Source organism: Triticum dicoccoides, chromosome 3A (genome assembly GCF_002162155.2).
Source record: "Triticum dicoccoides isolate Atlit2015 ecotype Zavitan chromosome 3A, WEW_v2.0, whole genome shotgun sequence".
Lineage (NCBI taxonomy): Eukaryota > Viridiplantae > Streptophyta > Magnoliopsida > Poales > Poaceae > Triticum > Triticum dicoccoides.
Window position 1 is genome coordinate 390,769,304 of NC_041384.1, and position 16,983 is coordinate 390,786,286.

A 16,983-nucleotide genomic window follows, 5' to 3' on the forward strand; every position below is an offset into this window, starting at 1 on the left:
TAAATGTCTATATTGTTTTCTATAAACTTGGTCAAACTTTACGAAGTTTGACTTCAGTCAACTCTAATATGCAAAGTAAATAAAAACGGAGGGAGTACTAGTACGTGCGTGATCCTCTATTTATTCGTGTAGGATCAAGTAGGTCGTTTCTTGAATTGAGCCCTGCAAACCGGAAAGGAGGTAGTACGTGCGTGATCCGCTATTTATCTATGCAGGATCGATAGTGTAGCTTGTCAGTTTCTTCAGAGGTAGGCATTTTTATCCGTGTAGGATCGATAGTGTAGCCTGTCAGTTTCTTCAGAGGTAGGCATTTTTATTCAAAAAACTACCACTTTGCATCTTGCGTCGCAAATAAAACTGCCAGGAGCACATTTGTAGGCTAGCTAGTGACCGATCAGTAACTTGTAAACACTGAGCGAACAGAAATAAGTAACTGTTAATGCATCTCAATGATTCACATATCATATACAAATATGTAGCTCCAAAAGCAAAGATCAGCCACTTCGGATCTCGCGTCGCAACTAAAACTAACTAGTATGATTCCCATACATAAGATCAACATGTTAATGCATCTCAATGATTCACAGATCATATACAAATATGTAGCTCCAAAAGCAGAGATCTAGAAAAAACATATGTTCTTCCTACTAACATGGATGCTTATCTTGGCCAACATTTAGTACAGACTGAAAGACAAATTTGTTTGTGAAGTCTACAATTCCTCTTGCAAACGTAAGTGGTTTCACCAATAGCTGGAACCATGAGAATGAACCACACATGATGGAGGAACATCCACTGCAATATGATTTGGTCTTCTCTCGATCACACCGCCAGACTATTTTCGGAATACAAACTTTAACTTAGGCAAAATGATGCTCATTGTATAATCAGACCAAAGGAATGAAGCACCTAGTGTTGGCCAATAAATAGTACAGTACTACTTTTCTGCACTCCATGAAGTGACTATCTAATCTTTCTGTGTCTATTTTCAAATGGCACTGCATGCAGTGACTATACTATTCTCTTGTGCAGTTCAACCAAAATTGCGGACACTTTGTTTGTTTGCCAAATAGCAACGGGCAAACATCTCTGTCTGCACAAATATCAAGCAGCTAGTAAACATATACCACACCTTGTATTTTGGGTTTAAACATGTCTCTTCCGCTTAGCATCTGTCATGTTCTGCACTGGACAATCTGATACAGTTATGTTTTGCCCTGGACAATTTCATACTGAATTGATTTGCTGGTTCAGAGCAGAAATATAGCGCCTATTCTTCATCAGACCAAGGATATCCATGTTCGCAGTGATGGAAGAGGTGAAATCAATACAACCGAAATTGAGCATCCAATCGTTGAATCCCGTCCTGCACCTCTAATGTAGGTCCACCCTACCAATAAATTCACATGCAAACCACTAGTATTACTATCTAATGACAGTGCAAAAAGAGTAGCAAGATAGTAGCAAACCATGTACCTTCGTAATGAACAGCTCATAGTGCCACCAATTGGATATAAAGGTTTGGAAAAAACATGCTCCTAATGTTGAACCAGTTGGACTTTTTGTGCAGTTCCAATAAAATCGAGCATCCCTGTTTGCATAGATATTGGAAGTGTGATTACTCTAAAAGTGGCACTAGTTGAAGCATAGACTCACAAATATAAGCATTCCAATTTCATAATAAGGAAAGGTAGCAAGACTGTTTCTAACCACCTGTTTGAAGGAATAAATAAAGCAACAACGGCTGATGTCAGGAAGGCATACATAGTTTTTTCTGAAAAACTGAGCCATTCCTAACCTTTCCTCTTCTTTTAAGCAAATTTTGTGCAGTTCTACTAAAATAAAATGCCATCACCGCCTTGACAATTCAGTGACACTGTACAAAAGGAAATGACTTAACATTACATCATGATGTCAGGTATGTAGTCGATAGGCATTAGAGACAAACATACAGACCTCCTCCGATAACATAATGAACATTAATTTTAACAAAGGTGTGACTAGCTTTACCGGGATAATTTGAGTGAACTCTACACCCTTTGTTCCTTAATATAAGACGTTTTCACGGTTCAATTTAAAGTACCCAAACGTCTAGTATTTAGAAAAACAGGTAGTAGTTTTCTTGAGCACATACCTAGGAAAGCTTGCCACACTTTATTTATGTCCATACGCTAATACTACAAATATACACTAATCCAGTGGCTAGTGCAACAGTAGAGTAGTTAGTTTTTTACAGGGTACAGTACAATGGTTTTACTGAACAGATTTCAATAAACTCTAGCACTGGAAGGTTTCTATAAGAATTAACAATACAAAATGTAAAGGTAACAAGTTTCAACATTGGTATACTAGCTCTGCATGAGCATTAAACCAAATACAAAAGTCTGAAGGTAACTAGCATTATTAACTAATGATAGTATAAAAAAATTGCAAACCATGTACCTCCAAGTAAAAATATCATTTCGAACTCGGGGGGACCTTAAAAATTGCTATCCCAATCTTGATAATCAATCAAACATAAAAACTTGATCGAACGAATCAAGAGAACAGCCGGAGGAGGAGGTGCCCACTCTTGACCTTTCCTCTTGTCTTCATAATTGTCTGTGCAGTTTAACCAAAATAAAATGACATCAGCGACTTGGCATTTTGGTGACACTGTACAAAAAATTAACTTATCTCATGAAAGTGAGGTATGTAATCTATAAGCATTAACAGTGCAAAAATCTGAAGGTAGTAACAAGTTTCATCGTTGGTATACTGGCTGTGCAACAGCATTAGAATGCCTTAGCTGAAAAATCTTTAATACATCCACAATCAACAGCTAACCCTGAAATAATCCAGTGACACTAAATGGCATTGCTTAAATTTATCGATGGCATTAGACTGAGAGCGGCATTAGTTAAATGTGGCATCACTTTAGCAGTAGCATTGCTTGACTTGACTGCTGGCGTTATACTAACAGCAAAAAAAGTGGCAATAAGAGCATGGGAGGCCCATTCAGACAGTGGGCGCACCAGTACGATATACCTCCACGGACACAGAGTGGTGGGGGAGGTATGGTTGCCCAGAGCAACAAATATCCAGGCAGCATATGTGGATTACGTCCCATTTTTGCTCTCTTTAGACACCTTTTTCCTATGCGAGGACAACAAACTGATCGACCTGGTCATTCCCTATTGCGTTGTCATGCCTTTCTACCCTTCTTCAACCAAGAGACACGAGACTCGTTCCTTAGCTACTGATTTTCCCCTTTTCAACCTAGATGCGGGTTCGATGCCTACTCTCTTGGATAGTACAGTCTCCCTTCCTTTCCTTATTCAACCCAGACATGGATTAGTCTGCATGAAGTAGGGTTTCCTTTAATAGTGCAAATTATGGTTTTCGTCTGCGTGGCCAGCAGAGCAGAGGATAGCAAATTGGGAAGATGGTGGAGTGGCAAAAGATCCACATGCAACGACGTGGCAGATGGGGCAATAGAACAAGGTTGTGGTTCGAAAAGAGGTAGCATACCTGAGGGTCGGTGGGAAGTGGCTTCGCTCGTGGTCGTTGTCCTCCGCACACACTACGACAGCGAGCTTGGGGATGGAGGCCATCCCGCGCGGGCGCTAGGTCTGAGAGGACGGCCTTGTCGTCAGTGCGTGACCTCGCTCGCTGATGACGAGTGCGTCAACGCTGCACGTCCTTTTCTTCCCCGGCGGATCTGTGACCACCGGTGAGGAGGGAGAGAGGGGCTGTCTTTTCTAGATCTGGAGAGAGGGTGGTAGTGTGAGAAGCAAGTGGGCAGCCCTTAGCAAGAAAGCGCTCAAGCTCCAGCCTATATATCTTTTTTATACTACTAGTACTGGAGGTGGAGTAGTGGTAGAGTAGTTTATATTTTCTTTGCGTACAATACCAGTTAGTCGTGCTTCAAAACTAATCGGCATGCCATTAAAAAAAATAAAGGTCGATAACTAATGCGGTACCTCGGGCCAACGCGGCTAGATCGCATTTTGCATGAGAAATTACACACCATGTTTCGTTGACATGTGGTCCCGTTCCAACATATCAGTGAGACGACGGCAAGTAGTAGGAGTATTTCCGAACGGACGTGTAGGCCGGGGCGCCTCTTCGTGAACCGTGGCAAACTCGCAACCATCCACCGACTCTTCGCCTTTCCCTCTCGATTTGGAACTGCTGTCGCACGCTCTTCCTCTCCCTCCTCCATTTTCCTTCAGCCCTTCACCCTTTCTTCTGCCATTGTTCGATCGTCCTCTCCATGGAGGGAACAGGCCGGAAACGACCCCGTTATTCTTGCCCCAATCTGAAAGATGACATGGTGGAGGAACTCATTGATCAGTGCGATGTCATCACCTCGGCTAGCATGGCAGGTTCATTCAAGCCCATTCTCTACTCAACTAATAACATCATTACAAAGAACCCAAGAGTCAAGGAGCGGTTTGATCTCCCCTATCTTCTTCGCCGTGACCCTGATGATGACTGGCGCCGGCACGACGGAGGCCTCGCCCTGTGCAAGTTGATGCCGCTTGATAATGATATGTATGATGTTAAGATGTCGTCGCTTGAGGGCAAGGCTTGGGCGGGTGCAAATGGAGATTGGGTTGTTTACATTGGGTCCAACTGCGAGTGGGAACTTGTGAATGTGTACACTCGTCACCGGGTTCCACTTCCAAAAATCCCAGCACACTGCCCAGAGGTTGAGCACACCGGTAATGTACGCATGTTCAAATACGATCATGGTGACTATATTCTATGGAAGACAGCAATTTGTCGAGTTCCCAACCGCTCTTGGAATTACAACAACTATCATGTTGTTGCTATCTTCGACAAGCTTGTTGCCGTCCTTGATGGTTTCACTCGATGGATATTGCTCAAAAATCAGTTTATGTACACGGATGAGTACTGTGATGCAATTCAATACGAGGGCCTTGTGTTTGCTACCACCACTCGTGGCACTGTTTTTGCATGGCATCCTCATAGTTTCGGTACGTTTGTCTTCCACCGTAATTATAATTGTTTCATCCACATGCATGCGGGTTAGCAAGTTTCCCTTTACTAATTAACCTTCTTCTTGTGTTTCCAAGGTCCTGTGAACATCCCACCACCTATACTTGAAATTTTTTATAACCAAGGGGGAGATGACGATGGTGATGATCACGAGCATGAGGACGAGCAGTGCTCATATACTCTGTGGCGCCTGGCAACTAATTCTGATGGATCACCTCTTCTTGTGTGTATACAGCCCACTGATGATGTTACTACTAAGGAAGCAGGTGTCTCCCATGGTCGCACTCTTCGGACCTATTCCAGCACCTGTTGCATGGTATTCGGGATGGATACTAGTGAGCTAGCGCCAACTCCTTCTCCCTGGTACAAAATTGATAGTCTTGGAGAAAACTCGCTCTTCCTTGGACAAAACTATCTGATGTGGTGAAAGGCGATCCAACTGTTGTTGACACATTTATGAGAAGCAACTGTGTCTATACCTCGGACATTTGTGTGGTTCCCTACCCTGGTAGGGATATAGTAGGCCGCTTCAGCCTGGATGATCAGTCCTGCGTTGGTTTCCAGATCGACAATCGATGGCCCGTCCCAGAGAATCACTTGTGGTTCAAAGCAAGTGTTTCCAACGCTGAGGAATGGTTGAGCTGAAGTTCATTTCATTGCTTGTTACTTGTTGTGTGGTGAAAACTTTAGTATTTATAATGTATCCTCATTGTCGATGTGGGTTGATGACCTGTTGTATGTAATAAAATGATATGCCTGTGATAAACTTACTAAATTTATGAATGGCTTTCAAGTCGCTTCTCTAAATTTGTACTAGCTTCACATGCTTCGCGCGTCGGGCGGGTGTTTTTACTGTAGCCATATGTTAATGTGTTCGTTGTACGTAACCAGCACCTCGAATCCTCGATACTAGTATACTATATACTAGTAGGAGTAGTAGGGTGGCATGGGCCAGAACAAGCATTCACGTCCAGGAGTACGGCACACGCCACCACCACGACATCCATCTGACACCATATTATTTCTTGGAGTCCGTGCTAGAGCAATATCTTCAACCTCGCCGTTTCTCTAACTTCAGCCATCGCGCAGCGGGCGAGGTGGGGGTTTGCCGATAGTCGGTTTCCTTAACTGTGGTCCCACTTGTAAGGCCAACTTCAATGCACGACCCCAAACGCACCTCCATTTTGCACGAACTCCAATGATAATTTTGACTAGAAAAGCAAGACCAAAGAAAACAAGAACCACAAGAATACATTTTACTACTCATGTAAGTTGGATGAGTGCCTTCTCGATGCATTCATTGTTTATCTGCGGAGGCTCGACCTTGCGTGCTTCTTTCTTCTTCGTGTGTAAAGAAGTAGATGTTGCTTCCTCGCATCTAGTCTCATGTCTAGCCTCTATTCTAGTAGGAGTATCAACAAGTGCACTAATCTCATCCGAGAGCAGAACCAAAGATTTGGTCGGGTTCTTCCTCCTTTTGCCGACACGTGGGACATCCAGCATCCAGGTCGTGTCCTAAAATAAAATAGAGTGGTAGTTGAAGCCACGAGATGTGCATCTTGGGTTAAACTGTAAATAGAATCTTACTACTCTTGAGTATCTCCAAAAGCGGCCACCGAAGATCTTTATTGGATTTGTTTTTCATCACCAGCACGTCGAGGTGAAAGATGTGCAGGTTCAGTGGGTCCTCTTGTATTTTCACTGACATGTGGGGCCGCATGTGAGCAAACAGACGATGGGCTCCGCGCGCCCGCTGGCTGGCTGAGAAGAGAGATAGAGGAGGGTTGAGCATGGACTGCAGGAAATTTGTTCTACGTACCTCGATATAGGCTCGGTATAGTGGGGTGGCATGTGCCATAACTAGCATTCATGTCTAGCAGTACGGCACACGCCACCCACACGAGTCCCATCCGACACCAATTTTCTTGGAGTCCGTGCTACAACCATCTCTTCTCCCTCCTGTTTTCTCAGCCATCGCGCGGTGGGCAGGGTGGGGGTTTGCCGATAGTCGGTTTGCTCAACTGCGGTCCCACTTGTAAGTGAAAATGCAACACCGCACGCATTCCCGCTTGAGCGGCATGCTAGACCAACCGTGTGGGGGTGCGACGCGAACACGGCAGGCTTTTCCTTTTGAACTCGTAACTTGTAAATTTTGGTTCTGCTCCATGGCGCGACTGATAGATAGAAAATAAAGATTTTGCCTAGAGTAATGAGAAGTTTGGTTCTGGCGCTGTTCATGCATGGAGTACGTACGAAAAATTAGGAAGTTGATGCGAAAGGTAAGATAATTATTGTAGTATCATATACTATTACATGGATTTGACGGAAAGATAAAAATACATATGGATCCATCAACGTTCAACGGCATCATGACGCCCTAGTGCGCCGGGTCACCAACCGACGTGTGAGGAGCAACGGCGTTGGCGGCGAGCTCAACGTGCTTCTGAACAGTGCCGTCCAAGGTTGCCCTGCGCTCCAAGAAGGCCAGCATCCTATTGTCTTCCTCTTGCATGTAGTAGTCCTTGTGGATGATTTGCATGTAGACGTGGGTGATTATCTCGATGGTGTCTTGCTACGCCAGGCGCTGCGCGGCGAGCGCGCCCTCGAGGTGGACATTCTCCGAAGCGACGGCGGGCAGTCGCAGGGCCACCAGTGCGTCGAAGAGGTTGTTACCATAGTGGCCGTTGAGGGCGGTGGGCATCACAGAGCCTGGGCGCGTCGGCTCGAGGCTTACATCAAAGTCGTCCGCAAGCTTCTTGACGACGGTGAACTTGTCGAGGAAACCGACGAGGACCTCGTCGAACAAGGAGACGAAGCTGTCGTCCAAGCGGCCTCACGCCCTGGCGGCCTCAAGCAACACTACCTGGAGACGTTCCTTGGTGCCAGGTCGCAGGCCGGCGTCGTGGACCATCTGGCATAGCCGGCTGATGCTTGCGCTCATCGCCTCCATGGGTCTAGCGTAGCTTCTAGTCAGCTGATCTTGCGATTCGAGTGATCACTCAGCCCTAGGTTAGCGTGCGTAGGTGCGTAGGATTTCGTACTACTCCTAGGCCCTCTACTGCACCTGCCTTTGGCTGTATGATAGGTGGGCCAGCCACCCCCTGGGGCCACGTGTCATTCACCCAAAGGTAGTTCCTCACAGTGAATATCCGTTGGTCAAATTATTACGTGCTGCTCCTCACAGTGAAGTGACAAGACCCTGCGCCGGAGATGACACCTGAGTATAGGCGCCGTGTTCGGCATACCATAGTCAGCCTCACCGTCTGCAGTCACTATCATCATGGCTGTAGAGCTAGCCAGCTTACAACTAGCCCTGTTCGACATAATTTCCCATGCGTAGATGCCCATGCATTGCACGAAACACCAAGATTGGGGGTGGACGGCTCCGGCAGCGGCCATCACGCCAGATTTTTCCACGGCCTTCTACTCCTAGATGTGGTGGAGAGGAGATGAGGCTGATTGTGAGAGACAAGGAGTTGTTTGTAAATAGGGAACAAGTGCGGGCATCTTTTTGAAAAAATGGAGAAGCTTGGTTTGTATGCGTCAGATCTAGATCCGACGGCTGTTGGTGAAAGATGGGAGGCACAACATCATCACCAACTCAGGACCTATTTGATTCGCAGGATTTTGAAAACGCAGGAATAGGACACGGTAATATTACAAGTTTCAAACTGATATTACAAATGTTAGGAGTAATGCTGCACCTACGAAGAGGGAATTACTAGGAAGTTTACGTAAGAACTTTCGTTACTTTAGGTGGATGCAGCATTATCGTACAAACTAAAATCCACCGCCCTTACAAGTCACTAATGGGCAAACAAGTTTTCGAGTCTTTGGCCACTTGATGTTTCAAAAACAAATTCAGCTTCTGCGGAGACTTTGTCATTTAGGCTTAGACGCTTGCGGTGATCAGCACGCCATTCATTGTTGCGCCAGAGAACGCGAAACCTCATTACCTTGAGCACACTTGCCTCCAGAACAAAGAACTTGGCCAATTTAATCTCAGATGTGCTGCCTCGGTAGTCGATCAAATCAATTTCTGTAAGATGGAGATCAAGGCATTCGATGAGATTGTTATAGTGCAGCACATTTTTCACTTTCGGGTCTTTTTTATCTGCAAAAGAAGAGAACATATTAGAGCAGTTGGCTGTATAAGATTGCCGTGTCATCAAGAGGTACCAATATCATTCGCTCATACGATAGGGTTGGCTGGCTAGTGATATTTTTTTACTCTCTCTCTCTCTCTCTCTCTCTCTCTCTCTTTCTGTTTCCTCTCATTTAACTAGGAGCACGTGAAGAGCTTGGGAATTTGTTGCCTTCCACCATGTGGCCGATGCCATATTTCACAAAAGTATGCCACATAACATGCATCGATGTCAAATCAAAAGATTTTGGCACCGCTCTCGCGATGTGAGAGAGTTGGCACCATTGTGCACACAGACCCACATGTATAAACAAATCAGTAAAACCAAGTACACCAGCCTCTCACTCTCCCAAATAAGTGTTTTTTATTGCCTCAGTCCTCTCTCTCTCCCATGTAGTGTTTTTTCATTGCGTGAGTTAATTTGGCACCGGAGCAAAGTAGGTGATCCAGATTGGGACACCAGGTGAGCAATGGAGGGGCATCGATGCCAAATGCATCACAAGTGAATTTGGCACATGTTTTGGCCTACATAGCCCACTTTTGTAATACTACCTCGTATTTAGTATAAAATTTTGACCATAGATTTACCTAAGAAAATGCCAATGCATGTCACTAAAAATTACACCATTTGAAATTATGTTCTAATACGAATCCAACGATATAGTTCTTAGTGACATGCATTAACATTTTGTCAGTTAAATCTATGGTCAAATTTTGATACTACAAAATTGGAAGAGTAAACCAGGAGAATTTGGCAGACGAGTACACCAACGCTGTCAATTTCGGCGCGTCAATGACCCTGATTTTTGTTGGACCTTCTAGATCCGATACAAGCAAACTCTCAAGGAAAGGCGCATTCTCAATGACCATAACGTGGAACAACTGGAGTGATCTCTTCCCAATTGATGTCTTGTTGCGGGGCCAGCAAGACACATAAATCCATCGGAGATTCGTGAAGGCGATGTGGAGGCTAATGAACCCGTGGATCTGCTCAAGACGAAGGTACTCGAGCGCAGTACAGCTGCGGACCAGGTGCTCCATAGCCTTCTTCGAGATGACCATGTCGAAGAGGTCGAGTTGCTTGAGTTGAGGGAGAAGAAGAGCGGGAACGGCATTAATCTAGGGAAGATAGCAGGAGCTGAAGCTGGCGCGGCGCAGCGTTGGCGTGAGGCGGAGCGTGGACAGCGGCAGAGAGCGACATCGTCTAGCTTCAAAGCTGAGCTCCTCGAGCTGATCTAGGGCAGGGGATAAGAACCACTCGTCGAACTTGGGTTGGACCTTGCAGTTGGTACTAAACATGCGGATGTCAAGGCGTTTGGCTGGCCCAGGGTGCGATGAAAGGATCCTGGAGACTGCGGCCATGCGTTTGCAATCCCTGTCGCAGAGGCAGCTGTCCACGATGAGGTTGAGGGGGACGCAGCGCCAAAGGGGGCGCCACCGCCAGGAGAGCAGGGCGGTCCGCACGGCAGATTTGGTGGGGAGGAGGCCGATGATGACGAGCAGCGTGTCGTCGGGGAGGCTGCTGATGAAGTCCAGGCTCGCCGGATGCGGTTTTGGCTCGAGCCGCCTCCGCTTGTTGGCTACCTCGCCGTCCATCTCAACCGGCAGCGATGCCGGTGTACACGTGTGCTGGTGTGTGTTGTGTGCTGGTTGTGCGCGAGTGCGTCCTTCTGTGCACGCCGCCACAAAGTGGTGAATTGTGCGCGAGTGCGTCCTTCGCGCGCAAGAAGTTTGTCCTCAATGCACCCTCAATTTACTAGCGTGCGGGTTGCTACCCCGAGTGGTTTCAACTTTATTTACGTCACCACGTGTCAGATGGGCCTCCAGTTTACTTATTTTCACCCACTGCCACATGGGCCAGCACACGAAGATACAGAACACGAGCTGACAAGGCAGCATGTGGATTGGTTTACCGGTCAACTAAACAATATAAGGAGCTATACACTGACACAGTGAGCGTATAATCCGTCAGTATAGAGAGTTTGAGTGAGAGGGGAGGCCCGTGAGAGATAGCAGAGCGAGAGAGAGAAAGAGCTACTCCCTCCGTTCGATAATGTTGTTCCAACATTTTTTTAACTCAAACTTTTGAAACTTTGACCAAGTTTATAAAGAAATTACTTATATCTACAATACCAAAGATAAATGATAGTATGAAGTAAGTACATGTTGTGATGAATCTAATGATCGTTCCAGATGTAAATGTTTTTCTCCACAAATACCTGGTCAAACGTTTCTGAGGTTTAACTTTTCAAAACATCCATATGCTTATGGACGTGACAGGGTCCCTAACGAGAGAGAGAGAGAGAGAGAGAGAGAGTGAAAAAAGTGTGTGTGCGTGTGTGAAAGAGACATGGACAACACACGATAAAAGTAGAGAAAAAGCGTGCGTGTCTTATGCAAACATATCACACATGCATCTTCGACAACGGAGGCAAGGTGAGGATATAGTGTGTGGTTGTTTGGAACCGAGAGAGCAAGACCCCAAGCACGTGGCCAAGAGGGGTCTGACAAACAAGGGAGAGAGGTCGAGAGAGACGTACGGAGAAAATGCAGACATGGGGAGAAGAGAGTGTATGTTTGTCATAGAGAGATCCCCTGGAGATCGTGATGGGACTACATGGGTGGGAGATCGAGTGACAAGGTGTGTGCGCGATAGAAGATGCCCCGAGAGATATCGAGATAGACGTATGGATGGAAGGAGACAATACGTGTGTTCATGTTGGCTAGTAAGAGATAATCATACTTAGGAGGGGGGGAGTGCTTGCGCCTATGATGGATTGAGGGATTATGATACTTAGGGGGGTGTGTGTCACATGGAGAGAGAACAAGGGCGGAGAGTGTTGGATGGGTCTATATGTATAGCGCGAGCAAGACATGTGTATGTGTGAACCAGGGAGATATATGGCTAGTTTGGCTTGCCTCCTGAGCATCTTTTGCCTGGCCTGGGGTTGTGGCTGGATTTCATGCATGCTTGTTTGGTTGCTACCCTATGAAAAAGAAAGCCCGCCTGGCCTAGGTTCCCTTGCACTTTAATTAGCTTGGTACTCGTCTGCCCTGGACTCGCCGAACGTGTCAGAGGCGAGCCTCGCCCGATTGCGCCGGATGGCGGCGGCGCGGGGCATCAACGGGGCGAAGGTGTTCAAGGCCGGCTCCGCCACCCCTGAGGGTCAAGGGAGCACCTTCTATCCGTTCTTCGTAAGTGCCATTGCTGCTGGCCTGGTGCCTCCCTTCTCTGAGTTCTTCTTCTCTGTCCTCCGCCATTACAAGCTACAGGCTCTACATCTCCACCCCAACTCCGTCCTTCTCCTGGCAATCTTCGCCTATTACTGCGAGGCTCACGTAGGGGTGCAGCCCTCAGTGGCCTTGCTGCGCCACTACTTCTACCTCCGGACCTCTCGCGGTCCTGCTTCCGCGTGCGCGAGCTTCATGGCGTATGGTGGCGCCATTGCCATCTCGAACCCCGGGAAAAGGATTGAGGGCTTCAGGAGCAAGTGGGTCTTGGCGGATGCTGGGCGCATCCACCCTCGGCTGATCTTGCCCACGGAGCAGCCCATGAGCTCCAGCGATTGGGGTCGAGCGAAGCTCGCGGACCCCTGCGCGAAGCTGGTGTTGGAGAAGATGGACGCGGATCTGAGGCCGGCCAACATGGCGGCGGCGAAGCTGATCGGCGCGTCACTGCTGAGGGAATTCCTGGAGCACCAGCTGGCTCCGCTTCGGCAGTACTCACTTCCGATGTGGAGGCCCCATCCGAGCCACGCGGCGTTGGCCGACGGAGATCTGGCTGCGGTCCTCCAATCTCTGGTCGGGGGTGATGTGGCGAGGTCGGAGGGTGCTCCTACGCCCTTGTTCCTCCGCGACGACTGGGAGCAGGTAGTGGAGTCCATGCCCGTCTTCAACGGGGACGGGCCCGTGCCCATGGAAGCTCCCGAGGAACCGGTGGACGTGCCCTCCGACGACTCCAGCGAAGAGGAGGAGGGAGGGGAGCGGGAAAAAGGGCCTGACTCGGAAGCGACTGACGGAGAGTCGAGGGCTCCCCTCCCCCGGCGCAGGTCCCGCTTTCTCCACCTCCCTCCGAGCGATGACGACGAGGATGACGACGAGGATTATGACGAGGATGACGACGAGCAGGGCGGCGGGAGCTTGCCCCCAATCCCGAAGAAGGACAGGACCGGGCTGATCTCCCGCGGGTCTGCCCCGGCCCCGAGGCGGACCACAGACGCACCTTCCGCTTCCAAGCTTCCCGAGGTTGACCCTTCCAGCCGGCTTTCAGGCTTCAAATTTGGTCGGAAGCCGCTCGAGCTCACTGGCGACGACCCGTAAGCGTTTGATTCTTGTCTTTATTTCTTGTTCTGCTACTGAGGCTTGACGTCCGCATCTTTTGGATAGGCTGGCGCCCGCAGCAAAGAAGCCGAAGGGAGCTCCTGAGGTTCCATCCGTGGCAGCGCCTTTGCCCGCGAAGGAGGGTGACCGTGACGCACGGGCTTCTCCTGCCCGGTCATCCTCGCGAGGCCTGGCTGAGCCGGCTGGGGCGAGCTCGGCCCCCACGGTCCAAGTGACTCCCGAGGTGTCCTTGCCTGCCGCCGCCACTACAGCCATTGGGGCACAGCAGACTCCGTCTCAGGATGCTGTGGCCGCGCAGCCGCCTTCTCCTCCTACTCCACCGGCTGCTGTCTCTCCGACTCCTTCTGCCGTTCTGGATCGTGCTGTTGCTGAGCTGGACCGACTGCGGCAGGATCTTCTTGGCGCCGACCCTCGCTTGGTGGCCGGGCGCCTGGAGCTGGCTTCAGGATGGGTTCGCTCCGACGCTTCGATTCGGGCGGTGCTGGTCCAGGCCTCAACGGCTTGCGATGAGGAGAAGCAGGCCGTCCTTGAGGCGAAGGCTGCTCGTGACGCAGCCCTGGGGGAGGTGGTCGACGTCCGTGGTCGCTGCAAGGCGCTGGAGGACGATCTGCAAGGCCTGCGCGACCAGCTCGCGAAAGAGGTCCGCCTTCGCCAAGAGCAGGAAGAAGGCGTGAAGGCTCGCGAGGCGGCCGTCAAGGAGAGGGAGGTCAAGCTCAGGAAGCGCCGCGACCGCCTAGGCACGCTGGAGCAGGAGTTGGGGGCGAGGAAGACCGAGCTGGACGACAAGGCCCTGGTTCTTGCCGAGGACCGCGTGGCCTTCACGGAGATGGAGGCGAAGGCTCGCTCCTCGCTGAGGACGCTTTACGACAGCGGCCTGGAGAGCCCGCTGGCTGGCGCCGAGGACGGCCCCGCCAAGCTTCTTCCCTTCCTGGTTCGTGCTCTTGAAGATGTCGCCCTTGGCCTTGGCACCACGGCCGAGGCCGAGGCGCGTGTCCTGTCTTCTGCAGCGCTGATGCGGGTCCTCACCCACATCTACCTTCGCGATCCCGACGCTGACCTTGACGGCCTGCTGGAGCCAGTAAGCGGCGAGCGTGCCGCTGCCGCTGCCGAGGCCATGAAGGGTCGCGCGGAGGCTCTGCTGGGGATGTTCCGGGCCTTCAGCACCAAGCCGAAGCAAGGCGCTGCCGACCCCACTGCTCCATGAGGTGCACCCACTCCGCGCTGCTCCACCGCTGACAAGTGACTCCGTTGTGTATCCTATCCTGCCTTTAACTCCTGCACATGTATCATGCCTCGGGGAGGCGTTTAAACTTGCGTTTGGCATTGAGACAACAGTGTGGACTGTGATATTTGCTTTTGAATTCCTTGAAATTTGCACTTTTCCTTCCTACTTGCTTATGTTCTACGCCGGCAGAGCCCGGCCCCGCGCATACCTCACCCAGCGTTAGTCCTGACCGGAAACCAGGACGGGGCCAAGGAGTGAGGGGCTACGTGACAAGTTAGGCTCCTGAGTCACGATGCTCAGGAGTCCCCCTTGGTGCACGAACAACAAGTAGGGAGGTGTGATGTGGGTGGATCTACCATTCTACGTCTGTAGAGCCCGGCCGCGCGCATACCTCAACCGCCGTTAGCCTTTCGGAACTAAGGAGTGAGGGGCTACGCAACCAATTAGGCTCCTGAGTCGCGATGCTCAGGAGTCCCCCTTGACGCTTAAACGGTCTTCATACCTTGGCTCCGCTCGGGGAGAGACGCGCGATGAACCAGGCTCTGGGGGGGCCTGGCTGGGCGGCGTGCGTCTGGGCGTGACCCAAGCGCAACCCCCGTGCCCAGCCCCCTCGCGCGGCACTCCCGAGGGGAAGTGTTACGATGAGGCTAGACACTCAGCTCTGGGCTCCCTGAGGTTGATGCGGCCCGGGGGCCACCCTCAGTCGTTTATCACCAGCGCGGAGCATAGCGCTTCCGTATGTGTACGGGCATAGCCGCTCCTCGGCAGTGTCATCACCCAGCACGAAGCATGGTGCTTCCACTGGTACGCGGGAAGGGCCCCCCTCCAGGAGGAGCCCCCGGGGCGTGTACAGCCCCGCCCTGACACGTGGCTGGCACGGTAGGGCCTGGCGAGGTGTATCTGGGCACCCGTGGGCCAGCGCGGGACTCACGGGGCCCTACCTCTAGGCGGGTTGAGCCTGGCACTGGGCTTTATCTTGTGATGTGTCCCTGCAAATTTGGTTAGATGCCGGCACTCTACGTCCTCGGGTCCCGGCCCTCCAGCTGATCTCAGCCGCCGCTGGTATGCCAGGTCGCGATGCCGTGGACAAGGCCAGAGGGTGAGGGCTGGAGAGTCAGTAAGAGCCCTGAGTCGCGATGCTCAGGTACCCCCCCCCCCTTTAACGTTCAAGTGGTCCGCATGGAGAAGAAGAGGTGCCATGGACCGGCATCAAATAATCAAGCATGGTGGGTATAAACGCATAACCGAAATAAATGCAAATGAGATACATGCCGCTGGGTCTGGCCCGAGTGACTTGGGGATCATGCAGCCCGAGGGGCGCCCCCAACAAGGTAAGCTAACAACATGAAATAAAAGGGATACATGCCGCAGGGACGGACCCACGCAGCCTGGGAATAATGCAGCCCTGGGGGGCGCTCCCAGCTGGAAGTGAAACTTGAAAGATGTCACCTGATGACGTTGAGGACGAAGGGGTGTTGGTGTAGCAGACTCGGTGGGCTGTGGAAGCCGATCCTCACGAGCCCCCAGGCCCGGGGGCCTCGGGAGGCTCCGGAGGTGCAGGTGGCTCCCCGCGGACCATCTCCATCTCCGCCAGGGCTGCGAAACGCCTGGCCTCTTGTGCCTCCATGATGCCCCTCATGAGGCACTGGTACGTGGCAGCCGCGTTCGGCAAGCCGTAAGGCATGCGAACGTAGCTGTGGGGTGGACCTCCGCAGCGCCCCACTCGCGAGGGCCAGATGCGCTCCAGAGAGGCGACTCGGTTGAGCCCTGGCATGTCGATGCAGACGCGCAGCCCACCATCCTCGCCTGGATGGGGAGCCACTGCTGGTAGACGGCGGCCGCCTTTCATGACCCTTGACTCCTATAGCTCCTGAATGGCCTTGCCAACGAACTCCTGAGGGTCTGGCTCTCCTTGCCTTACTCCTTCTTGAGGGAAACGTGCTTCGAAACACGCCTCCATGTGGTGCCCAAGCGCCTCCCTCATGACCCTAGCCAGGTTGGTGGCCCTCTAGGGGAGAGCCCCCGAGCCCTGCCTGAGGAGGGCACCGGGTGCGCTTTCCTATGCGATGGAAGGAGGTTCCCCTGGGTAGGCACGGGCCCAGAGGGGCCTGCCTCCCGAGGGGCCGGGCCGGACAATGTCTTCTTCTTCTTGGGGGCGGTCTCGGGAAGCCTCCTGCTTCCGCGATCCGGGTCTTCCAGTGACGTGGCCTGAAAGGCTCGTTCCAGGGAACACACCGCGTCCTTCTCTTCACAGGGCACCGTGATGACT